The sequence below is a fragment of the Falco peregrinus genome, chromosome 2, assembly GCF_023634155.1.
Source record: "Falco peregrinus isolate bFalPer1 chromosome 2, bFalPer1.pri, whole genome shotgun sequence".
Lineage (NCBI taxonomy): Eukaryota > Metazoa > Chordata > Aves > Falconiformes > Falconidae > Falco > Falco peregrinus.
Genome location: NC_073722.1, coordinates 82,048,058 through 82,075,258, shown reverse-complemented (window position 1 = coordinate 82,075,258; position 27,201 = coordinate 82,048,058). Strand labels below are relative to the sequence as shown.

The following is a 27,201-nucleotide window of genomic DNA, read 5'->3' as shown; positions in this document are numbered from 1 at the left end:
AACAAAAAACAGGGGAACAGCACCGAGCAGTGGAGATGCAAAATCTTTCCCAACTGCATACAAGCACATCCGTACTGCTGTGTGTATGTGCACACGTACATCTTACAGACGTGCATGAATGTCCCTCCCTGAGAGACTCCGGCACCAAGGAGGTCATCCCCAGGTCATGAAAATATTTTTCATGTTTCTGTTTGCTAACATCTTCTTAGATCTAAAGCACACTTCTAGCTAACTGAAGAAATTGCATTTGCAGATATTCAAAATCATATGAAATGACAGATTTGGCACAGTTCACAAACAAAATCAAAACCACATGACTCAATGGAGAAAGGAACTGAACTGTTTAGGAAGCAATGTAGTACTCCCTGTATTTATTAACCCTCTTACACCATATGATTCAGTAGTTCATTCTTATTTAATCAAACAATCTGAAAGAAAAGCCTTTTTAATCAAATGATTATATTTTTGCAAGAAAAGACAAACTTAAAGCTGCTTGGATCGTTCCATAAAATACTAGCTATTCAGCTTTTGCCATATTTTCTACTTTTTTTAATATGCATTTTACTTAACTTTCCCTTTCATCCTGGGTTTAACTTTTATGATCACAGTGTGATGACTGCCAAAAGCACGTTTCAGTATATTTTTTCCAGCAGTCTGCTAAGCCATAAAGAAAAAAAAAAAAATACAGTTACAAAATGTAAAATAATCTACAAAATTGTGTTCAGGTTATAGGAACACAGGAACAGGATCCAAAAAAGATTACCACACTGTTCTTTAAAGGCAACAAATTTGGGAAAGAGCAGCTGGTGCATAAAGCTCACCAAGCAACGCTACTAACCCAGCAGGCAGGAATAATACTTTTCTCCCAAAAACATCGCAGTGATATTTGACCTGCTATGGCTCTTCTAACTATAAAGACTTTGATAATGATACAAGAAAGACATTTTCCCTTTTAACTTTGCTAGTAGCAAAAACTACCATTGAAATCACATTGAGAGCTCAGCTTTATTGTCTTTTCTCTTCATTTAGGACTTGAAGCAGTGAAGGACGTTAAACATAGGCTTACCTTCAGCACATCAGCATCAGAGGGGCTAGTCTGGAACATCAAGCCAAGCACATGCTCAGGAGTTTGCCAGAATAAGGGATTATGGTCTCGTGCAAAAGCAACAACTTTGAGAAGAGATTTTTCCACTGACTCCTATAAATTCTGGATCAAGTCTTTATTTATAAAAAATTTCTTTCTGGATGCAATTTTTACATATTTGGTTTCTGTCCACATTTAACCACTTTTTTATTTTTTTCCTTTAAGCAAATGCTTTTCACCTATTCATAAATTATCTGGGGGTAAAAAAATATAGGCCCTAGTAAGACAACTTTTTTTTGCAAAGATATCTTCTTTCCACTTGTGTAACCCAGAAAACAAATAAATTTTTCATGTTAAAATTCTCCAGATGGCTTATTTCCACTGAGGCATCCTCTTCAAACCAGGTATGAACCAACAGATGTACAAGCTTGAAAACTCCATCTCGCAGCAGGCAATACGAAATTTAGAACCACGACATTATGTGAAAAGCTACCAGAAAAGGTGCATATAAAGATTTGGTGCTAGACACATGGCTGTAGTGGGGTGCTGATGCTTAACTGCACACAAACCTGCAGACTCCTATCTGGTAACCGACTATAGAAAAGAACACTGAGGTTAGTGCAACATTAAGTCTTTTTTCTCTTATTTTGCTTGAAAAGGGAGACAGAAAGTAAAATTACATCTAGATTATACTATTGCTATGCCAAGAAAACTATTTCAAACCCTTCAGTGTTGAAGAATGACACTTTTTTTACAGAGGCTCTCAGTGCCAGGCTCTCAGGGTAATAATCTTTATTTCCCCCGCTGGACATGGGTGTCTACTGCTGTAACCCCATGACAGTGACCAACTCAAACACGAGGTTTTCTCGTAAAATATTTCACATCAGAAACAATGCTGTTATCACATCTCACACTATTCAGAAGGCCCCGTTAGATCCAAATAATCAACTCAACATATCAAAGGAAGCAGGATATGAAGCAAACCTAAGTCTTTTATGGCAAAAAGGAAAAAAAAAACAAAAACCAGCAAACCAATCAAAAAAACTCACACCTAAACAACCCCAAAACCCAAGAGGTAATTTCAAGAACTGTAAGAGTTTCCTGACAAGGAACAGCTCCCAGACTTGCACCGTGATGCTGTTCTGTCATGGCTGCATGACTTACAACCTAAAGCTAAAACCTAACACTGTAACACAGAAAACCAGAATTTACCAGGCTTTTGGAGCTGTGTATTGTACACGCCTGTTATGAGCAGTCCATGCTTGGCTTACAGCTCTTCCCAACCAGGCAAAAATAGTCTGACCACGAGGGTTTTGCCCAGACAGACTCTTGATTGCTTGTCAATGGTGAGTGGCTTGAGTCATGTATAGAAACAGAAAAAAAAATCTATATAGTTTATTGTGCTGATCACTGAACAGCAGGCTTTTTTGAAAACAAAAAAACCCAAATAAATCAGTCAGACCCAACAGCCCTCTTTCCCCCCATACAGGCAAGCACGGTGACAAGGGATAGGTGTAGTGCAGAAAGCCACACCGGGACCTCAACCGTGGGTTACTCCAAGCCACAGTGTGAGCTTTCCATACAAGTATTAATAATATCACAAATCCTAAACAGGCTCCACGATGGACAGACCACCGTGCTGTCACCGAACACAGATAGTACCTGCTCTCAGAGCACGTGCTACCCAAGCAGCAGAAGAGAATAAAAATATATGGCAAGCACAGGGCAGGCGATGATCTTACCGTAGTTCTCTTCCTCTCTCACCTTTAGGGGACTACTGCGACAAAAGTAAATATTCTAGAGAGACCTAAAGAAGGGCATCAAACCGTGGCCTCTGAGACCGTTATGGGGAAGCTGTTTGCTACCACAGATGTCACTACAGGACAAACTGCAAGGAAGGTGGGTTGAAAATTTGCTCAGTGGACAACAGAAGCAATCATTAATGGCTCAGAAGTACAAATGCATATTTTAGTGTTTACTGACATTTTGGCAGTTAATATCTCAACAGCAACAAAATCGAGTACCAATCCTAAATGATACTTTTCAGCCTTTGGACTCAAAAAACCCTCCAAAATAAGCAGAATAAGCAACATTTAACTCAAATAGACAACTGAATACGAGTACATTTTTTCTTAAGGAACAGTTTATCTTCCTATGCAATGAAATTAATGAGGAAATCAACAGGTTTGTGCCAGAAAAGCAAGCCTGTACAAAATGAAAAGTAGTTCACAATTAGCATAAAAGCAAATGAATATTAGTAGAGGAAAAAATAATAGCACTCACTTCTCATTACACTGCAATTGTTCCTGATTACATCATAAATATGTTTCCACTGAATGAAAAAGTAAGGGTGTTGATATAACATTTTTGAAAGTCCGGGCAGCTATGCTGCAGAGAGTTTTCTCCACAGATTTTCCCTACGGAAGTACCCCAACAGATGTCATCTTGGCATCACATTGATGTGCATGAGAGAAAGCAGGATGACATGTGATGTTCAGCTGCTGTGTGCTTATCATTGGACTTCATAGCTACATATTTCTATTTAAATGAAGGAAGGAAACGTGCTATCTTATGGTTTTATTTTAGGATTGCTGAATCAGGATTACACCCATCCAAATCCACCTACAAAGGAAAATGCAAGTTTTATGAAAAGCCATGCCACACCTACTGAATATCACATTTTTTCAAGTAACTTAGACAAAACTACAGAAAAGATTATTTTCATTATGCCCTTCATATGTAGTTTCACTTTAATCCCATGAATATTCTAAATCTCAACATACAAGAGTGAAAGACAACTTTTTTTTTTTTTTTCAACCAGGTAAGTGAATAAGCCAGAAAAGCTGGCAACATCTATGTGGATATCGCGTATTCTCCTCCTACTGGGAGATTTTGCTCTAAATGTCGTTCAAGGTTTGTATTTTTATTCCTGACACCCTTTGTAAACTACTCCCCCGTCTGATGAACCTTCCGGGAAATGTTTCTTCATCACTTTGACCACTGTAACAGTTCCTTGCACTGAGCTACTTGACATCGTGTCAGTCGATGTGGGTTGCTCACTGCCATTTTCTTTCACTTCTCCTTTAACATGTAATCTGCAAAACATCTTCCAGTTCTCACAAGCACCCCATCCTGGGGAAAGAAGGGGGACATGAGAGCATGCAGGTGCTGCCTCTCAGGGCTGAGCTCCAGACCCAAGCCATCAGGAGGCGGACGGCTGAGCCAGGAACAGCCCCGCTGCCCCACGGGCACCGCCGGTGAGACAACAGGCAGCCTGGCCGGGCTGGCCACCCTGCAGGAGTCTCTGAAAGGCAACAGTCACAAGCAGGTGACGTTCTGTAGCTTGACGACACAGCACCAGCAGCAGAAAACCGTGGACTTAATGTTCACAGCCTCCCACTGCTGCTTACGTGGACTGAAACCTTCTTCCCTACATGGAGCTTTTAAGCTTCTTCCCTCAACTCCATCTCTTCCGAAGTGGAAATACTAGCCAGAACTAAACCAAGTCCCTTCTTCCAACGAGTGAACGACTTCAGAGGCTGCTAGCATCCTAGAGAGCCAGTATCCAAGCGCTTGTCAAAGGAAAAGGTCCATGCCATAGCAATTTTGTTTTTAAACTGGATCTGCCTGTTAAATTTATCAGTAAGAGAGTAAATGCTAATATTCAAATTTATCATGAGCATTCACAGTCACTTCTTTCTTAATATGGAAATTAAGAGTCTGCTATGGTTACTGTTTGAGCCTGTAAACGTAAGGAGCAGTTCTGGCTTTTCGAAGGGCTGAAAACATTAATTCATGAAAAAAACTAACATTCTACAGGATATGGAAATATTTTAGCACACCTGAGATTTGACAAAAAAGTGTCAAACCAGGTTCCCTCAAATCCTGTGCCAAATTCTCTATGAATTAAAGACGGATCACTGTCTGAAGTAATCAGGCTGAAGTTCAATACCACACTTAAAGCCATTTCTGACGGTGAGCAGAGAAGTAACCTCAACTAAGTTTAGAGCAGAGCTGGCACAGAAATCACCACGCTGGTTCACAATAGCGATTCACTTATTTAAACTTTACCCACTTTTTAATAAAAGGAAGGCCCAGACCTTTGAAAGTGCAAAACCTCCACACTTCAAATGTATAAGCACATATGTAAGATATTGGTAAGACCTGGATAAGTAACATTTCCCATCTTTTTTTATGTTTTTCTCATTACATGTGGTGCTAGCTTTATTACTTCATAAACAAGAGAGAGGATTTTGCTCTTTGGAAGCTTGCTGAGCTGGACTTTTTGTTACGGTTTAGTTTGGTGGTTTTACTCTCAGTTTTGTGGTATGGGATCGCTGTGTTACTCCGTGATGTGACTGCAACTAGTCACCCCTTACTAAGGAATTACCATGTAAAGATGATGGGCAGAGCTGAGCGTGGGTGGCAGCAAACCACAGCAGCAGCAGCACACTGCTGGTCTGATGAGCACCCATGGAACGCAGACATGCCTTCCATAAATAATTCACTCCAAAGATACACTGTTTTCAGTGACATTGTACATTTCAGAGCACTAAAGAGGCAAGAGAGATTCCCCTCAGAGCACATTTTATATGCTAGATGTCAAATACAGGAAATTTAGATTTTACTTTGGCATTAATTTCTCTGCCTGGGGATACTGAATCTGCCACATTTTGCTGGCACAAATGCTTCCCAATGCCATTTTTTTCTTACACAAACCCTGATGTAGGTAATTTCATAGAATTATTCTGGAAGCAAAATACTTGGTAGCAGACCAAGCTAAACTCCACTTCTTAAGACAGCCTGTTCAATGCCAGCTGCTACATGGACATACCAGCAACAGGCATGTAAGGAACCTTACAACTTTGTCCCCCTGCCATGCACAGAAGGCAAGGTATGGGATTTGGGATCTATTCTACTCTCTGTTACATGGTGCACGTCAACTGCCTTCCAGAGGAATTGCACTATTCTTTCATTTTTTACAGTAACGAACACTGACATATAGCAGAGAGAAGACAGAATTTATACATATATGCTCTATAGTATATATGGTTATCTACCAGAAGAGGCAAGATTTAGATGCTAGGAAAGGAATCTATAACTTGTTACTACCATGCCTAATGCACTATGCCTAATTTGCTCTTAAATCTCCACTATACATTGCAGAAACTATCCACAAAGCGGTGAAGCAAGTATGGGGCGGCTCAGCACACCAAAAGCACCCTATCAAGGTTTACATAGTAGCTATTAATCCTACTTTATATCACAGTGCGCATAAACTTCATTTCAAACCTTAATGGGCTTGAAGCAGGTACAGAAAAATACGCTTTTTCTCCTTTAAAAATTGTAAGGCTCTGGTATTATAATTATTTCTATCAACCATTACATATATATAGATATATGTATATATGGTGTTGCATTAAGACAGTACATTTCTTCCAAGAAGTTCCAAGCACTCACCTTACTTCAAAAACACTTGTGGGTTTTTAATTTCTCTTGCCCTTTTACAGACTATTAGAAATGGAAGAGAAAGAGAGGCACATTTAAACTACTAACTTGGAGGAGAAGCAAAGGACACACTTTTAAACAAAAAAAAATCTTAAAATGAGGAAAACATTTAATACATGCTAAGATTTTCCTCTGGAAATCGCTATGGAAATACAAATGCTGCTGTACTCCTGGAGCACTTACACATCCTTTATTTTGCAGAACGGGAGGCCAGGATTTCCTGAGGTTAAAGTACAGCCCAGAGGATAATCACACCGGGCTTGTTCCACCGAGTCAAAATATTTCATAAGTTATTGCGGATTTCAGGGAGAGTTCAGCTAAGCTGCCGTAAGAGGTCAATTAAGAGAGGCAATTATAGAGAAGAATACAAGACGAGAATAAGCTACCCCAGGCAGACGGTAAGATGAAATAGGAAGTAACGTACCGTGTAGCCCCTGCAAGCGCGTGTCGCGCTGTGCTGCAAGGCTTGTAATGAACCAAGGGAGCAGCCTGAGGCCCCGCTGCGCCGGGGAGCGGCGCCCCGACACAGCCACTGGCCCAGGAGGCTGCTCCATGGTTAAAGCTGATGTTTTGGACAACAGCGGAAAAATACTTTGAAGAAATTGGAGGTCCCCTGAAGAAAAGGGGAGCAAGTTACACTGCATGGGACCCCAAAAGAGGGAGGCCCAGCGGCAGAAGGTGCAAACCCCACAGCCCCCACTCAGACGGTGCGCTCTTCTGGAGCCAGAGGAACGGAGGTGCCCGGTGCTGAGCGCCCCGGGTGCACGGCCCTCAGAACAGCCGGCCTCCATGCTGCATGATCCCGGAGACAGGGCACGGGCCAGGGCAGCCCAAGCACCACACTTGGACTCAGCAACAGGCAGCACAGGCCACCACGTTAACGTGTCCATGACCTCATCACAAACTAGTGACCGTGCCACCAGCTTCCTACCATCATTCACCCTACGAGACCACACCGCCCAGAGCACCCCGCTGCTTTTCCATCACCTACAATTGCAAAGGATTGTTATGCTGGCAATCACAAGTCAAAAAAAAAAAGCAAATCAGGGGAGTCGGGGGGGGTGGGGTGGTGGCATGTTTAGTCTTTATTGGCTTCTCCTTCCACAGGCCTAGCACGACCAACAGGCAGTGGCCTAAGAACAAATGGGGAAGGAACACTTCGGGAATCTGCTCATATTTGTTTTCGTAACTTAATATTACTAGAAGTTTTTTCCTGTCTTTTTTTACATGACATTTCCTTATTTCCTGTTTCCAGCCTTTTCTCAAAAACCATCTCCCCACTACAACTTTACACAGTTCATTACTTCCTCTGTGATCATGGAATCATGGAATGGTCAGGGCTGGAAGGGACCTCTGGAGATCACCTGGTCCAACCCCCCTGCTAAAGCAGGGTCACCCAAAGCAGGTTGCACAGTCACGTCCAGAGAGGTTTCAAACATCTCTAGATGAGGTATTCCACACGGAAGAGTAGTTTCCATACGTTTCCACCACTGCTTAATCCTAACCCTTACCCTTTGTTTTCTGTCCATCCACTCTAAAAAATATTCCATTTGGCACAGTGATTGGCATCTATTCACTGGAGACCTGTTGGAAACCCAAGACAGCAGCAGCAAAGTCTCCCAGGTTACTGCCAAACTAACATATTTGAGTTTATTCTCTGTATGGCCTTGGCAAGTAAAGTAAAACTAGCGCTTAGCCTCCCAAAGGTCCCTAATGTTGGGGTTCTTTTCAAGTGCTAGGAACTGATGGAACATCATGTGCATTGGGACAATGATGGGACATGCACTGTCCCGGTTTGCCTGTCAAAAGGTTCCAGCTGCCACCTTTACAGGCTTAGTGCTTTAAAATTACACACCGCTCTGTCTGAACCATTGTAAACCTTCCTCTCTTATGTTTTTACACTACATCCATCATCACAGCATACCTACCCCTGGAAAAAATCTTGCAACCAATTTCTACTTCCACATAAAAAGCTGTGTAGCAGGTAACTGTTTATACAAAAACCAACTCAATTTCCACTGTTGTGTTGACATTACTACCCAGGAACAATGCATCCATCTTTGTTATAAGTAGAATAAACTTGGATTAAGGAAAAAGTATCCTTAATAGTGACATTTTGGTCCACAATATGGACCAAAACTACGTCTGAATTACAGATCACTCTCGAAAGTCAAAGTAATCAAAAAATCAGATATATTGTGATTTCACTTTTACTAGAATTACAAAGTTTTGCCCAGTTCTTTCTCTTCTTACCATTCTAAAAATGACAATGCTTAATAATTAACTAAAAACACTTCTCAATTCATTGTTTGCATTCCACTTACCAGTGAAAAGTAATTCCACAGAGTCTATCTGCAAACACTGCTTAAGATTCCTGGTTCCTGAGGAAATCCCACAGAGATACAAGTTTGAAACCACAGTCATGACATTATGACAATTTTATGGCTTGACATGTCAAATGCAGGTCAGCACTTACATGGGAAAAATCAAAAGGTCACGAATTTCCTTCCAGAGTTCTGATTTAAAAAAATAACATAATAACGATGTAAAGAAGGAAGGAACAGAGAAAAACCTTTAAAATTTTAGTTAAGTTTTATAGTAATTTCCAAAGTCTTCCTTGAAGAAAGAAAACATGAACTAAATCATAATAGGTATAATTATATTCAATTTGACTATTTTATGAAATTATGTTTATTTTAATTACTAGGAAAATGTGACAAAAAATCCACGCTAAGAAGTTTAGTAACATAGAGGCATCAACCGGCTAGGGACATTATTTCATACAAAGATATCAAGGAAAACCTGATAATAACAGCACTGACAAAGCAAGACGTTTCAATGAAGATTTCTTTCCTTGCCTATTTTCACAGAATACCTGGATATTACAACACCTCCAATCCCAACAGGAATTGTTATAGATCATCTCTCTCCAAGGGTGTCGACCTCCAGATTATTAACAATAAATTCATATCTGTCCTTGTTAAAAATTCTGCGGTACTTCCTTAACGAGTGGATTGTTTATCCTGGTCCTTTCTCCAGTTTTCCATTTCAACTGCCATACCGCACGAGGAAATCTTGTAACTGGAGGTGTGACAGCAGAACTGACAAGTTTAACCTACCAAAGTGGGTGACAACAGTGATGACGATGCAGGTTTAAGCACAGGCTAGCAACACAAACAAGCACCCAAAACCCCCCATCAGCTCAAAACACTCTCAGGAAAAGCTCTATTCACATAGGGGAAAGCCTCTATTAACATCATTGGATTCAGCCATTTGACTACAGAAAGTGTAAGTATACTTTCTGGTACAACTGCACTTCTAGTTATTTGGTAGGCACCCTACGATGGGATGAGTTTGTGCATCTCCCTTCTGAATAAAGCTGGCCTCCACACATATATATTGCCCATATATCAGTAATTAAAAATAATGAAATTGACCTTGAATATCTTCTTAACTCTTCAGCAATCTTCAAGCCTCTTTTAGGTCTTGGTAAATAGGCTTGCCATGATTCTTCTAAACGTAACTGAACAAATCTCTCAAGATGGAGAGAACTTTTTAACTGGCATCAAAACACTTCTTTCTCTTTTGATATAGCCTACAGAAACCCCTTCCCAGAACAGTGGGCACTCAGTAAACATTTTCTGCTGCTGCATTATAATTGTTCACATAGCAACACACTAACAGTCTTGGGAGAATTTTCTTTCTTCTTTTCTGAAGAGCTTTCACAGACTTTAACATTAAGTAGATTCTTTTATTTCTTTTCTCTATTTGTAGAGAAAAAAATAAAAGTTATTCAAGATGCACCATATGCCTCTAACCTATCTGCTCTTACCCCTTCAATACATGAGAAAGTTTTAGAAAGTTACCTTTGATATTTTTGTTCCCATTCTCTAAGACCACTTCCTTTCTGAAGTTATTTACGTTTTTCCCCTTTGAAATTACTGAACTGCAAACAAAGTAAGATCTTGACTTGAACACGTTTTAGCCTTAGTGGATTTTAAAGGCTTTTGAGCCCGATGTGAACATTTGAAATTCCGTTTTCTGAGGGTATCTTTCATTCTGCCACCAGTAAATGGTATTTTGGTTTGCCTTGATCTTCTGGTGAGACAGGACCGCTGTGTTTGCAGTGGCACAGCTACTGGCCTCACTCCTGCAAGTCGAGCAAGCAGGCTGACCTGAGAAGCCTCCCCCGAGCACACGGGAACTTTAAAGAGTTCCAAAAAGTTCAGAACATGTTTTTCTGTAACATATAATAATGCTAGAAGTTTTGAAAGATGGGTCAACATATGCCAGGTCATCTGCTGCAAAACCACTTAATAAACAGCTGGCAAATTTTGATGCACCATGCAAGAATGGCAAACTGAGACTTGAATTTCAACTATACTTTCATGCTTCAAACCTTGATTCATAGTTGAGTAATTTTACATGTTTGTTCACTTTTATTAAAACTTATTTAACCAAACTGTATTAGGAAAAAAAATATCTCTTTCTTCAAGGTGAAACCTTGCCTCTGGAAAATTATGACCACCCCATGTTATCATGATCAATATAAATACAAGACACAAGACTTGTGATTTTTGATATTTCGAAGTCCAAGACGTTTTATTTTTCTAAACCCACAAGACTCTAGTGATTTCTATATGGATAATATTATTCTTCTTTTCCTCTCCTGGTAATTTTTCAAAGAGCAAAATCCAAAGGAATTAAAAAAAATGCATTTTTGTTTTGTAAGGCTTTAAAAAGAAAAAGCAGGTTTGGAAAGAGTTTCTTGTTTGCTTCTTTTTGGTGTTTGGGTTTTTTTGTTGTTTTGTTTAATTCCCTCAAGAGCTCAGTAAAGGGTTTTGAAGCAGTCTGAAATTACAATTGCTATTAGGGACAGCCAAGCAAACAGGGAAGAAAATCAATCAGAGTATCAACCTTCCACACACTGAAGACAACGAAAGCTGGGCTAATAGCATCAAGAAAAGGCAGAACATCACAAATTAGCTACATAACTGACTAGAAACAAGTGAGGAGCCTGGCCTTCGCGTAGTGTATCTGTTAAACCTTCGGCTGTGCACCCTGTTAGCAACGTAACACCATTTACAGCACAAGCTCAGACTCGCTGGGGTATCGATTTTTATCTGTGTATTATCTTCAGATGATCCGGCATTCATTCACTTATCAAACAGAAGACTTAACAAAATCTCAGAACCACTGGCTCCTTCTCAGCCTGCCCTGCCCACAACAATTTTGAAGTCTCCATGAAACTTGGCTGCTGTGGCCAGTGAATGCCATCAGGGCTGCCGTAATAACGTGCAAACAGAATGTTTGCCATGCTGCTTTCCATCGCTTTATGAAAAAGTAACTGCAGCATGAATATGAAGGGCTAGAAAGTTCACCAAATATCTATTTCTTTATGTGGAATCCTATCTAAGATAAGGACTAACATCAGTTTTTTGGTCTTCTAAAATTACTTTCTCCCCTTGAGTATTCAATGAGCTTGGAAGATCAGCTCAGCAATTACCCCACAGGTCTGTGCACCTTCAGGGCCACATCGACAAGCTTCTGCTGCAGCTCCCAAGAAACGGATCCTCCACACAGCTGATGGCTGAGAGGTCAGATTTTTCCTTTCTGCAAGGAACTTTTGGAAGATTTTTGATGTCAAATGTACACACAGACAGGAATACGTACATGCAATCACGATTTTAACCTATTGTAAGTTATTTCATATTGTTAGTAATGGCTTATGTAGACACGCACAGCCCACCCTCATCTTGCTCCCATGGTATTTGGCAGCATAGGTAGTATGTTAAACTGGACCCCTTGATGTCACTGGCAGAGCTTCAGTGGACTTCATCGTGTGCAGAACTGAAACCTATACAGATTTCCACGCTATTTAATTTTGACTGCTTTCCTGGGAAATGCATTCATCACTGTAAACCAGTTAATGGGAAAGCTGGAAGAAGTAACTCTCGACATATACTTCCTGAAATGCACTTAGAGCACTTCTGCTAAATTCAGAAATTAAACACGTGCTACCCAATTTGCCAAGTAAACACAAAGAGAGACTATGCTGCATTGATTTCAATGTATTTTTGAACAACAGAGAGTAACACAAGGACAACCAAACAGACAGTTAACAGAAAAGCAGGAAGACTGCACTGAAACCAACCTACCCCTAAGCAACCAGGGGGAAGAGTTTGACCCACGCTCCTCTTGACTCTGCACATGAAAACCTCAATAACCAGATCAGCATTTTTCTGTAAATATATTGATGCTGAAACTATCACAACGTTTTGTTTGCCTGCTTCCACTCCTATTCACTAGACAAGATCCTGTACACTTACTGCCGCTTGTGCTCCCCGGCTCTTATGCTCAGAGGTTTCTATTCAGACACCAACTGCAACGAAATACCCGTTTGTTACAGACTGCAGCAACCAGCAGCAGCAGAACCACTAACTTCACTATTTGTCTATTCCTTTTATGTATTTAAAGGTAAATGTGATTTCTATCTCTGTTCAAAGCTTTGAAAGGGACATTTAATGACAACGCTATAAATGGCAGAGAAGGATCCCTGCCTGTGGTTTCTCCCTGGCATTTTTAATACACGTTTCCTTTTACAGCTGCAGCCACTTAAGTTTTCCTGGGATTCTGCTGGAGATCCTCCTACAGAAAAGGCAAGTTTTGTTCTAAACCACCATGTTATAAACAGATTGCTGACTAACATGCCACATCCTTGCTGCAAATTCCAGCCACAGCTTCCTTCTAGGTAGTACAATCTTGATACAGCCGACAATGCAGCCTCAGGGCTGGAGAAAACTGGAAGTCTACAGAATCTGTAGCAAACCCACATTTTCTTTAGTCTTTTCTGTTTCCTCTCCTGTTTCACCTTTACTGTATTTTGAGAGGCTGCTTTTAAAAGACAACTGCAGTGATTTTAAAAAAAAAAAAGCCACACAAACAACAAAAAACTATTGGGGAAAAAAAGGACAGGAAGAGTGAAGAGAAAGGAGGAAGAAAAAAGGAAAGAACAATGTTTTAAATGAACCCTTGCATGAAAAAAATACATGTCATTCACAGCTTTCCAGGGTGCAATGAGTTTAAATTACAACTGGGAGCTCATAAAGGTTTCAACTTACTTTTTTTTATACCAGCAATAGGGTAAGGTCTATCTAGCTCAGTGTCCATGCAATTAATTTTAACAGAAATAACCCGGGAAGTGCTCCCAGATGACAGGCACCAGCAATAAGCAAACTGTAAATTGTTCAGCTCTAGATGATCACCTGTCCTTTGCAAAATACAGCTCTCCTCCTAACTCTGGTTAGCAGCACGATACTCAAGGTCCTGCCTCACACCAATCTATTTTATGCTGGGAAAAAGCCATGAGATCTGTGATACATATTTAAAGCAACTTAAAGTGAGTTTTGCTACCAAGTGAATAAGGGACTCCTAGCATCACCACGCTCTGTGTGAGCCAGTCCCTTCATAGCAGATGAGTAAGAGCAGAGGGCAATGCCACTGCTCATTAGAGAGGGCCCCAAGGAACCCTCCAGCAGCCCTGCAACACGAGCCTCCACCTCCTCCAGCCACATCAACTGCTTTTTGTTTCTTTGTTTGTTTTCTTTAGACTATTCTAATCCTTTCAGTTCCTAGGAAAGAGAAAACGAAAAATGGATCGGGCTGCACTAACCAGCATCTCTGGTTGCTGTGGTGTCGTGGTAACAGACACCACACTGCCCCTCCCAGCCCCCACCAGCTGTGCCAGCGCCACCGCTCCGGGGTCCCAGCGGCTGAGCCGAGGTCCAGGCAGAACAAACCCTGCCCAAACCTGCTGGCAAAGTCGGGGCCATCGATGGGCACTACAACCTTCTCAAGGCGCAGGGTAACACTCAAGCGCTCCACTGCGACCTTATAGCGTGATTTCACTGGGATTACAGGGATTGCACTGGAATGCTACCCAAAGGTGCGATTTACTGGGACAACGCTTCGGAAGCACAAATCTGACAGCAGCTCTGTTTACATTTGCACAGAGCATTCTGGTGCCTTCCATTGATTTTTTGTACAGGAGAGATATCACCTTCTGATTCAGCTGTTTCTAACTACAGGCTTCTGAAATTGCCCCCATAATATGGAGTTATATTAATTAATCCGTTTAATATAGAAAATGTACTGTTAAAACAGATCTATTGGATCTACAGAGCTACCGAAAGGGTACTGTGAGAAGAACTCATCTTTAGCCGTTTATGGCCGGTTGTTTCAAAAGCACATTTCCATATCATTAGTTTTCAGGGCTACCACTAAAATAGATCATAAAATATACAATTAATTCATGTATGTTCATTCCAACTCATATTAACAATAAATCTAAAGAATTGTGTTGGGCATTCCAGACAAGAAAGCCTTGCTGCAACTATTTCAGTTTCAGACAGGCCAATGACCAGACGTTGCTGCTCAGTATAACGTTATGTAGCCCCACCGCTACTCCAGATGTAGCTGTTTCTCAGCTCGGTCATCCTTCCTCACACTGAAATAATCTGTGAATATTTTAATCAGATGCAGTAGGCCCATTTAAGTGCCATGGAAATGCAGCAAGAATGGAAATGGCATTCCATCCTTGGAAATGAGTAAAATAGAGAGAAAAAAAAAGTTAATTCCCAGACTATAAGTATCGGTATGTCAAATTTCAGCATCTGGAGAACTGAAACAAATTAAATGCTACCAAAGGAATGGAGCAGCACCTAGCCAAAATCAGTGGCTTCGGAAATTAAGCTTTAATACAAAAAATTTCCAAGAAGCCAGAACTTCTGATTATCAAACCAGACACCAAAAGTGATGACTATGCCTGCGGTGCTGAGTGCACCCAGGACACCCCAGTGCCAAGCGGTGTAGGTGGCTCACACCCTCGCTGATCAGGACCAGTCCCTTCTCACCATCCCCACTAAGATGGGCCCCTCTGGGTGTCGTTAAGAAGTAACTACTTGTGGGTTTATCTAGTTCAAAGTGCTTACGGTGATGTGAGGCTGTGCCACAGCCCGTCAGGCTGGCTTTAACAGTGTGTTGTGAGCGCCGGTGGATGCAGGTGATGCTCTGCCACGGAGAGGTAACCTGGGGGACTGCTCCGGGTAAGAGCAGCAAGCAGTCCTGTGGCATCCTTGCCGCATCACTGTCGGGGGGACTTGGGGCAAACTGATGCCCAAAACTGCACCCACACTTTCTCGCAGAGAGAACGGGATGACCAGCTTAAAAAAAAACAAACCCAGGGAGGGAACTGACTTGCAGACAAGGGACTGAGGGTTGGGAGTGGGCTGGGCAGAAAAACTACTTGGCTTTCTTCATGTGCTCAGTGCTCATTTTGACAGAGTTAAAACAGAACTAAGCTGTAAAAACATTAAGTATCGAATGTAATCATTCTGAAGCTATTTAAAGGAACTAGAACATCCAAAGCTATGTATTTCTTGGGTCTTGCATTTTAAAGTGAAATTATATGAAGAATTTATTTTCGCATCGAAGTGAGAGCTCCAGAATGAAAGCTTAAAAGATTTGTGAAATAGATCCTGAGTCCTTGTTTCATTTTATGTGTACTACGCAGTACACCATCAATATCCAACGAGTATCACATCAGTATCTGTGGACAAGCACTACACAGCTGCAGAACACCATTATGAATGCTTTCCATCACTGACTTCAGAAGAATATCAGTAACCTGAGAATGCAAAAATGCTTCCACTCCTATGCTTTCATAGTGTTTATTATCAAGATTTAACTTCAAATTCCGTTAGGTTTTAAGTCTGCCCAGGAGAGCAAAGCCTCCAGACAGTTTTCCCTCCAGCCACTTTTCCTAGGACGCTCAGCCCACAGGCAGACCTCTACGCTGGAACACCTAAGGTCAGACACAAACATTTTCTGGCTATTACTTGGTCACTCTTTAACCATCCATCTCTGTCTGGGGAAAAATTCTTGAGAATCATTAATTATCATTATAATAATTATCAAAGAAAAAAACAGTGAAAATTTACAAGCGTCTGAGGAATTTCCTCACTGTCATACATCTTCCAAAGGAGCTTAACTCCCAGTCCAGAGTGGTATTAAGGAAAGCAGATGAAGACTCACAGCTATAAATAGATCAAAGATAAGGTTTATCTCAGACTCTACGAACTGTCTTTCTTATCAAATACTTTGCCACAAAATATGTTTTCAATGGTATATAGTCAAACTAAAAGGAAATACTTCTTCTTGAAAGCATGGGCTGTGACGTAACCTGGAGGGGCTCCATCTGGTTAGACCTTATTTTGTTCATTTAACTCTGCAACGTACTTTTCCTTAACACACAATGCAGTGAGCAGTATCATCTCAGCTTGTTCAAGGTGCGGTGCTGTAGCTCCCAAGCAGCTTTGCAGTGTGCAGCGAAAAGGCTTCGTTGGAAGGAGAAGGCTCCACACACCCCTGCAGGAACATGCAGGACTGCCTATTTGTGCAGCAAATAGTTCGAATCTGCGCTGAGTATAAAGCAAACTTCTGACATTCCCCATGCTGCTTCCCAAAGCCACAATTCATCTCTGTACGCGCTGTGACTTTTCAGAATATTTTTAGTGCATGAGGCAGCTTTTCAAAGACCTCTTAACTCTTGTAATTCATCCTACAAGCATAAACCAAACCAGGTCGGCCAACTCTTTCTGTAACAGAACTGCACCTTTAAATACCACTAATGCCAGATGGTCTCGGCATATAAAGCAGCATGAGACAACATATTAATGCTACTCAAACAAGCAACTTGTGCCAGCAGCAGACCAATGAAATCAGCCTCAGCCTGCTAATCCTCTCTGTCTCCATGGCAACATCTATTTCCGACAATTCTTCAATTTTCAAGTCAGATGAGCTTGTTGGCTCTTAAACTTCTCTATTGAGAGGGTCTTCTGCTGGCAGGTACTTTTTCACTTTGTACTGGCTACTGTTATAATACAGAATTTATTTTCATCAGCTGCTCCATGGAGTATCAAGGAACAGATGCTCCTCTGTTTCTGTTTATTTATAGACTTTTCCAGTAAAGATTTCCACTATAAGATTTCCACTATATATTTCCACTACAGATTTGTTCCCCTAACTGTAACACATGGAAACCCTGCAAATACAGACATCTCTGTTGCAACTCTACCTACCAGCACCAAAAGGAAAGGAAGAATTGGTACCTTCTTCATACTCCTCTGCTACCAAGGCAGGGGTTTAAAAAGAAAACAACAAAAAAGAAAAACAACAACAAAAAAAACCCACAAACCAACCAAAAAAACCCAAAAAGAAACAAACAAAAAAAAAAAACCACAAAAAATGTGTATCTGCAGCAGGCAGACAAACAGTGAGAGAAACTCTTGACTCCTCCTCCCCATATGGCCATTAGCATAACTGAGCCAGCACAAGGAGTGGGCTACCTGCCACTCGGCCAGATCTGTCAGGGCAAGGGCAGGAACGGCACCTTAAGGTCAGCTCGAACGCTGGCCCGCACACCATCCACATGAACCTCTGTACTGGGTACGGCACACAGCCACACACCGACCTGCGGCAGGGAAGGTGAGAACCCGGCAGGGAGGTGAGAACCTGGGGCACGGGGAGAGAATGTTCTTATCCCACAGACAAAAAATACACGGCAGAGCCAGGAAAGAAGCCAGACATCCTTTATCACAAAACCACTTTTCCTCTCTGTGAAACAACTTCCTACAACGACAGTGTCTGAAGTTCAAACACACGGTAGCCCAGCTCCCAACCCCACAGCCTTTTTCTTCTCTCCATCCCACCGTGTACTGATGTCACCACAAAGACAGACAACATTTCATTCAGAAAGACATAAACTTTGATCACTCATTCCTTAAGTGCAGGCTATTAGAGAACCAAAGTCACATTTAGCCTTCTTTCCTAAGGGTGCACACACACGAGTTGGCTTGAACATTAGGATTTATAAGCCTCCTGCTTACAACAAAGATTTCAGATGTGCAGCTCCCACTGACTTCAGTTTGATTTGTGGATGCTCAGCACCTCGATGGGAGGAGAAATTAAAACACTGTCTACTCTACAGCAGGTGAAATCTGACATGGAGAGTCAGCTTACCATAGGCATAAAGCTCCATTTGAAGTAACAGGTTTCTACACATGTAAAAAGTGTTTATTTAGGTCTGCATCTCAGCCCAATTTTGTGTATAGTTCCAGAATTGTGCTTTGGTGCAATAAGTCAAAATGCAGAGCCAGCCAAAACCACAAAACATTCAGTTTAGCATAGGAAAAAAGGTTAATTTTGAATAATAAATGTGCAAGGAATACACCGATCATAGCTGTGAAGGGCAGTGATGCTGTGGGTGGGCTCCCTTTACTTTTGAGGGACACAAAAATAAAAGGACATGCAAATTACATGTCTTGCAGCTAGAAAACTCAGGGAAAAAACATGCATTAATTCACACACATGTTAGCTAGCTATCTCTAATGTAGTGGTACAGGAAACAGCTATGCAAAAAGTTTTGACCTTTGAAATGTCTCACCGTTCTTTCACTTTTTTTGTATCTTTCAACTGTTGGTTGTATTTCTCATAGCAAAGCACTGCATGATTTTTCTTTTGTTTGGGGAACTAATATGCAAAGGTCAGGGTCATACTTCCTAGGTACCAAAAATACCTACCAGATCATTCGACTGGTATACTACCAAGGATGTCTCTGCTAAGAAAACGCTTATTAAACTGTGACCAGTCAGATGCCCCACATGACCAAACAGTTCTTTCTGCTCAGCTTTGAGGCAGACCTATATCTAAGAATACTCGAAATGGCGTTCTCACTGTAGGTAGGCTCTGCAGCCAGAGAAGTGGATTTCTTTTGTCGTAAATCAGGCAGCTCACGCTCCATGGTCACAAACAACTCCATACAAAGAACGACTATCTCAGCTTTCTCCACAGGACTTGACTTGTAAGTAAACCAGGATGTCAGGATTTGCTCATAATTCAGTATGAGCCACCAGCAGGAAGCAGCTGCTAGCTTATACATTTATAAATGTCTCACCTTGGAAAAAGAATTAAAGATAAATTTTTACTGCCTTCGAACTGCCAACCATGGGTTTATGATTCCAGATTTCCTCTTCGCTGGCCATTCTAACATACGTATCTGTATGGACCCGAGCCCCACAGCCCTGTGACAACCACCCTGTTACCTGCTGCTGCCATGGGAAGACGCAGCCGGTGGCGATTCAGCCAAGACACCCTCAGCACACTGCCAGAAACCTCCACCCCAAAGGGAAGGGCACGACAGACCGAGACCGCGCTTTTAGTCTGGTGTCCTCGTCCCCAACAGTGCCTCTGGAAGCAGTAAGCGAGGTGACAGCTCCCGTGCTACAGGGCAGCTACCACATTGTGGCACGTGTTCATCATTTGGCAGAATTCCAATTCCAAAATCCCAAATTCCAGCAAGCTGTTTTCCAGCTCTGTTGTTCTGCAGAGCTCCTAACCCACTCACAACAGAGTACCAGCTTTCAGCCTTAAACCTGAGATAACACACGCAAATCTGTGGCAGCCAAGAGGCTCAAATTCATGCTACATGGCAAAGCAAACCTAACCACTCCGCTACCATTTTACTGATAGGGATTATTTTTTTCCAACCTTTTAACTACAAAGACCCTTGGTGTCTTCATTTAACCTCAGCATACCAGAAAGTAAGCCTCAAACACAACATCCTGATCCCACTGAATTCACTGAACCCTGGGTTTTGATGTGCACACCAAAATGAAGTATATGTAGTACATAACCCTTTACTCCACTGCTCATACAAAAAAAAAGAAGTGACATGACTTTTTTTTAGGAGGAACATGAATTAAAATAGGCATGAAGACTTAATAATATAAATTAATCTGCTAAGATCAGGCCAGGTTAAAAAATGGTGTATTTCAGAAAGCAAGCATATGAAGCACAACAAAGCACTTTAGATGAAGGCTGGGATACATCAGGCCTTAGCCATAAGCTCCTGCACACATTCCCAAGTTCAACGCCTGCCCAATGTCACCTCCTCATAGTCAGCAGAGAAAAGAGACATTTTCAGAGGATGCTGCAGCCCAACCAAGAGGGCTACCTAGGAACCAGCAAGGCAAGATGATAGCATGAGTATGGATGCACAGCAGCAGGCTTCTAAATCACGTACCACCTTTAAAAACAAAAATCAGGTAGCATGAACAAAGAACTAATTCTAAATTAATTTTAATACTAAATTATTAGCTGAGCCTAGCAGCAACTCCACTGTTACAACCAAAACCTTGTGTTTATTCTGAAACAGGAAGACCTGTCTCACACTTTTTGCCCTCTGTGTAATTTAAGAGCTTCATACATTGATCACTAAATCATAGATAAATGAAAAGTTTCTCCTGAATAAAATAAATTAAGAATTAATATCATAACAAGATCACTTTTCAATAAATCACATGGTTATAATTTACTGCCTTTGACAAAATGTCTCACAAAGTCTTGGGAAATCCCTGTGCTTTATAGACTTCTCACTGATCCTCTGGAGTCTGCGTTAATGTCACCATAATAAAACATCCCTTTAATTCAGACCAGCAAGAAAACAGGCTCACCTCGTGTCTTCTTTGGGAACGGTCAAGGTGTTCTGCAGCTGCAGGAGGCGGTGACAACTCTTCCTTTAAAAGAAACTGAAGTAATCTACTCTTTCAAAAGGAGCAGGATTGTCAAAACCAGCCTGAGTCAGATCAACAAACTGGATGTTCTGCATACTCTGACTAATATTAAGCCTGAAAAAATAAAACAACTGCTTTCTGTGGAGTCCTGTTTATTCTTAATGATTACAGCCCCTTGTTTGCCTTTTGTGTCACTCCTGCCAATAAAAGGGAAACTTCTGAGGTGGGTAGCTGGGATCTACAGGGCTTTTGCAGGTACCACACAGCCTCTCTTAACCCTTTTCTAAATGATCTAACAAGGGAGGCCTTTAAATAGCAGCCAGTGATGGAGTTTGGAGTAAGGGTGTTGTATCTCTAGGAAATGCTGCAGAGCCTGCCCAGCACAGCTGCCGAACCACACGTACCGTGAATTTCCCCTGACTTCAATGGGAATCTGAACGGCATTAACAACCAGCTGCAAATGGGACCCATCAACATGCCTACCTCGCCATGATTTTCGCTGGAGTTTTGTGAGCACATTTTTCTTTTGGTATTCTACACCTCTGTTCTTAGCTGAACACTATTAGAACTGAGGACGAAATAAGAAATATTAAGGAAATATCATTTATTTAAGAAAGAAGATACATAAGGAAGGAAAATATTTTCAAAAAACCTGTGTGTTATGAAATACATTCTAAAAAAAATATGAAGTTATTCAAGGGTCCTAAAAATACAATAGATGCTTCTAAAAATTCGCTCAGCACATACAAACAGCCATCTTATTGCCAGCAAATCCTACAGCCCTCCTGAGACCTGCACAACCTACACAATCTGTGAAGGACACTGGGCATCCCACTCCGAATGCAAGCAGCATTATAATCCTGCTGCCAAAGGATTATGCCAAATCCTGGCTGGGAGACTCCAGGGGGACCACCCTAAGTGGCACTACAACCCGTAAGGGATTGTGGTGGAAAGCTAATTACAGCCTCTCGTTTTCCGCAGAACAAGCGCGGTGCAGCCAGCCCCAGATCTGCATCCCAGGAGGCGAGTCCGCAGCGCATCCCTGCAGCGCTCGCTGGGAAAGCCAGAATGCCCTCACAAGCTCTAAAGGAAAATCTATTCCCTGATGCACAAAGGAAAGAAAGATCCCAAATGCAGAGGGCTACATGAATAACAGGTTCAGCCATGGTTTATTCCGCGTTTCATGTCATACATCCCTGCAGAGACACCAGGAGCTGCCCTCACTCACACGCTTGGTCTGGCACTGCGGGTGCTCGTCACCCTGCTGCCCAAAGAGCAGCTCATCTTTAAAGAGGATTGCAAATGTAAGCCATGAGATAAGGAGAGATGCTGAACCACAGCTGACAGAAAAACGTGACAATATAACGTGGTCAGCACAGCACCTCCTGCACTGACACACAGCTTATACCCACCCACCCACAGCCCCAGCTTTGTGCAATGCAGCGGGATGACTGAACTCAGCACACTCAGTGTTTATCAGCGACCAGCCCCATATCCCTCAGCAGCTCCCTTCAGAAAAGGAATGCTAAACAATTGGCCTTTGATAAAAACTGGTGTTTGCTTAAACCTCAAGCATGAAAAAATTAGGCTTCCTCTCTACAAGCTCTTGCCGTATACAATTTGTATTAATGCTCTGGAAAACTGGGAAACACTAACAGGGCCCATCAAAAAGCTCACAAGATTTCCACTTGCAAATTCTGAGCATAAGGAAAAGAAGCTTTAGAAAATCAAGCGCAATTAATTGTGAGTGATAAAACTAGCACAGCTGCACCTGATGACATCACCATAACCAAGAGCCGAGCCACGTGCTTTCTGCCACCGCCAGGATGCCCTGCCCTGCCGCCCCACGTTGCGCTCACCCACCCGACTTGGGGCAGCCCGCAAGCCCCAGGTGACACCGGGTGTGTCCCCCTCCTGGGACACACACCGGGGCAGCACAGCGGGTGCCCACGCCGGGCTGGCTGAAAGCTCGGCAGCCTCCTACACGTTTGCTTCTTCTTGCTGCCACTGCTTCTCTTTGAAAAAGAGCAGCGCTTGCTCACGCTTGCTCTGAAATGGCTGCAGTCATTGCAATTACAATCACTTAAAAGTCTTTAGAAATGGGGTTTGTGCAACGGTGAAATACAAACACTTTTCCCCTGTGAGTTGGTTAGCTTTACTGACCACAATTCTTACCACAGACAGCGTTAGTTCACACAGACGGTGGCACAGCTGAACGAGGGAGCACTTCAGTGACACCACGACACACAGGTACGGCTTCTCTATTAGCGGACGGATCTTGGATTTCCCCATTCATTAGCACCAAGCAGAGGCACGATTTTCACTTCTCTTTCAGTTACCCTTTGACTCCGTTTTTGCAGGAGGAAACAGCTCCAGCACTGCAGGGCTGGAGCGTGAGAAGCCAAAAGCCCAACCCTGGGTGACTGGGGGGGGTGGGGGGGGTGGGGCTGGTCCGGGAGCCACCATCCCATTTGGGAAGTCACACAGCTTGTTCAGTGGCGCAACGCTCTGGTGTCCTTGGAAACGGAGAAGCCCAAAGTATGTCATATCCTAGAAAATCGCCTCTCAATTACAAATAAACCTTCTCCTTCTGTTTTTAAAGATGCTTGTCAGGAGAAGGATGAACAATAAAATCATTAACATTGAAAAAAACTTTCAAATTAAATACTGCTTTGGAAAAAAACATCAAGGATTTTGTTTCCAAAATGTCATCATTCTGGTATTCTCAGGATTTCCGCTTCCTTTTCTCTAGCATGAACAGTCCGATGAAAATGTCACAAATGTGCGGATTATTTTGTTGCCACAAGATCTGTATTTTCATCCATCCCCTCTCCCCTCTATTTGATGCAAAAGTAATTTTCAGAGCCTGTATATGTAACACACGTAATCAGACAATTACTAAGCCTTGCTTTGAGGATTTCTTCAGAAAACTAAACACTGACAAATAACAACTATAAAAATCTCAGTAATTTATTAAAACAAAAAAAAAAGTAGGAGTTGAAAGAAATTCTTATCTATGTTTTTTTCATGTAAATGGAAAAAAAATACTCTTTAAAGTGTCAGAATGTTTCATTTTCACATTAAAAGTGAAGCGGTAAGGGAGGGGACTGATCTTGCACCACTGAAATCAATGGTATAAATGAGTCAGAAGTGGCAGCATGCCTAAACAAGTGGCTAAACACTAACGGTGGAGGAACTGCTTTTGGCATTAATCAATTCTAAATATACTTCACTGCTATTCAAGAATACCAAAAAATGAGCTTAGTTATGGTAATAAAAAAAAGCCTCGGGAGACAGCACCCATTTGGTGCTTGTTCAACAGAATATCAGATATCCAATGCCTGTTTGCTCTCTCAGGAGCAGTCAGTATTCTCTTGCACCTGAATTAAGGCAAAATATTGTTTAGTCTGTCCCACAAATAATCTGTGCTTTACTATCAACTGTTCTCTGTTTTCCCTTGGTACATCATCAGCTTCCCACAACCACTTTCTCCTCGCTTTACCTCACCTTGCCGTATGCCATATTCTTTCAACTTTGCCAATTTTTGGCAAGCACAGGGACAAAAGCGTGTTTTCTTACATAATCAAAGCTACTCCAGAACATTTTGATCACTTCCAGTCTAGGTTCATACAACACCTACATCCAACTACTGACACAGTCTCATTCAAGTCTTCCTCTGCCCTAATCACCTAGTCCCCACCGACTCAAAGCAAGGTTATCCGCGTGGGACAGCTGTGTCACTAGAAAACTGTTAAAAGTTCAAGTATCTTCATCTCTGGATTTTGCCTCTCCTTATTCAAGGGCTTCTTCTCCAGCAGCAACTGCAGGCTCTAATCTCTCATGCAGGTGCAGTATCAGCCTAAAGAAATTGCTGCCACAAAAAAACAAAATCACAAAATATTAGACCAGCCTGGGTTTGGTATGACCCACCAGGGAAGCAGAGGTAGCCTGGTGCTCAAGTCTGCGGAGAAGGCACCACGTTCTCCGAGTGTTTAACCTAAGATGAGAAACTTTAGGCAGTCTCACGCTTCTGGCGTTCACCATGTCCCTGGGAAGAGCTCAGTGAAGGCCCAGTGTGCGTCCTCCGAGTGACTAATTCGGGTCCCCAAGATTTGCCAAGACACTTTGTATGCTTATGCAAGAAATGAGACTGGCTTATATACAGTCATTCTGGTTTCCAGTGCAGTATCAGGGCTTCAAAAACAAAAAACCTCACACTGTGTATTTACCCCATCAAAAGATGAAGCCTTAACAATTCGTTCCAGTTGCTTCATTCATGGAGGATTTGTTCCAGCTGCTTTGGAAGTCTAAAGCATATTTCTAAAATTTTCCTATTTCTCTCATGCATTTTTTTTCAAATACTGCACATGTATCATAAATTCATTTTCAAAAATAGCTGATACTCTAAAGTTGATTTATATGCTTGCATACAAAGGCGCTCACACAACACTGCACAGCCGTGCAATATGGTTATGCAATATATGCATGTATGTACATTATTTGATTTACTCAGTACAAAGCCTCTTTACTCAGTACAAGGAGTCTTTATTGGTGCTCTGCTGACACTTTCCTGATTTATTTTGTCATCATCTTGCTTACTAAGTGAACAGAAACATATTTTTTTGTTTTCACAGCAGCTCACTAGATAATTCACGTATCATGCCTGCATATTCCAGGCTTCTAGAAGCATGAGCTCTCTACAGACTGTAAACCTATGAACCACAGTATGCATTTCATTTATGCTCATACATGTTTAAAAATAAACCCCGTGACACTCAGGAGTTCTTGTAGGGACAGATTCTGTTCAGCAATAACAACTGGTTGGCCTGTCACGAAAAATTAACTATATGTATATGTGTGTCTGTGAAACTATCATTTTTTAGTAACGATGATAAATCAGGACCTGATCACACAAGCTTTAATCACAAAATATGTCTTTATTCCTGTCGTTGCCCTGGGAATCAAGCATGGATGCTCTGAGCGAGCGAGCATCCCCCCTCAGGTACGAGCTGCAGAATCAGCCTCCTATTCCCTGCCCAGCCTGGTACAAGGCTCCACTTCTTCCACTGCACGGCTTAAAAAAGCTCACACGGAAAAATAAACAGTGCTACCTTCTACTGCACAGCAGAAGAAAGGGCACGCTATTGAGAAGCACCATTAGGATAACACGTAGGTGCTTAGGCTCTGTAAGGAAGGCGCCGGGATGTTAATCTGTGCCTTTACAACTCTCCCGAAGGACCACAACCATAACCAGGCACGGGGTCTGGCTCACCGCCGTCCCTAGGCAGATCCCTGGGTCCCCCGCATGTGCCACTGCAGACAGCGACAGCAGCTGTAGCAGCTCTCCACTTCTTGAGAAATGCTCGGTACCTCATAGAGTGAAACTCCGAGGACTGAAATAAAACAATTAAATTGTGCTGGGTCAACCCCTGGTTAATCCTCTGCAAAACCCAGCATTTTCAGCATCCGCCACTAAAGATTGCCAGGACTCATCACATTCCCTGCCACGTGACTGGGACATTACAACATGTGGCATTTTTGTCTATAGGGCTCCCTTTGTGAGGGACCGAGCACGTTCTAGGGAACGCTTGACATGCGCTGCAGCTTTTACGTGGATGGAATCCACAGGAAATTTTCTTTTCTGCAGCCTGTTATTGCTCACTGATACGCAGTTGGAGTCTCTCTGGGCTGGGCTCAATGACAAACCCTTTCCCAGGTCAGTGATGCCAACCGGAGAAGCGGCGTGTCCCCGGGAAGTGGCACGGCCGCGCCGCGGGCTGCAGCGTGCTCCTGGCCCCTGCCCCAGCCGGCACAAGTGCCCGACAGGGACCTGGGGTGATGTCCCCTGACACAATGGATCATTCCGGCCCACAAATGGCACAGTGGCGACAGATTCACTCTGTGCTTCAGGACCACCCCTCACACCAAGATGGCACCAAACCACAAGGAAAATACTCAACTTTCACTGCAGTTCCTACA

At 42.2% G+C, this 27,201-nt stretch overlaps 1 protein-coding gene across 1 annotated transcript in view; it reads right to left on the bottom strand.

Moving 5' to 3' along the window:
- CPE (carboxypeptidase E) overlaps positions 1–27,201 on the bottom strand; it is a 58,276-nt gene that overhangs the window by 30,083 nt on the left and 992 nt on the right. The gene's annotated exons all lie outside the window — the stretch shown is intronic.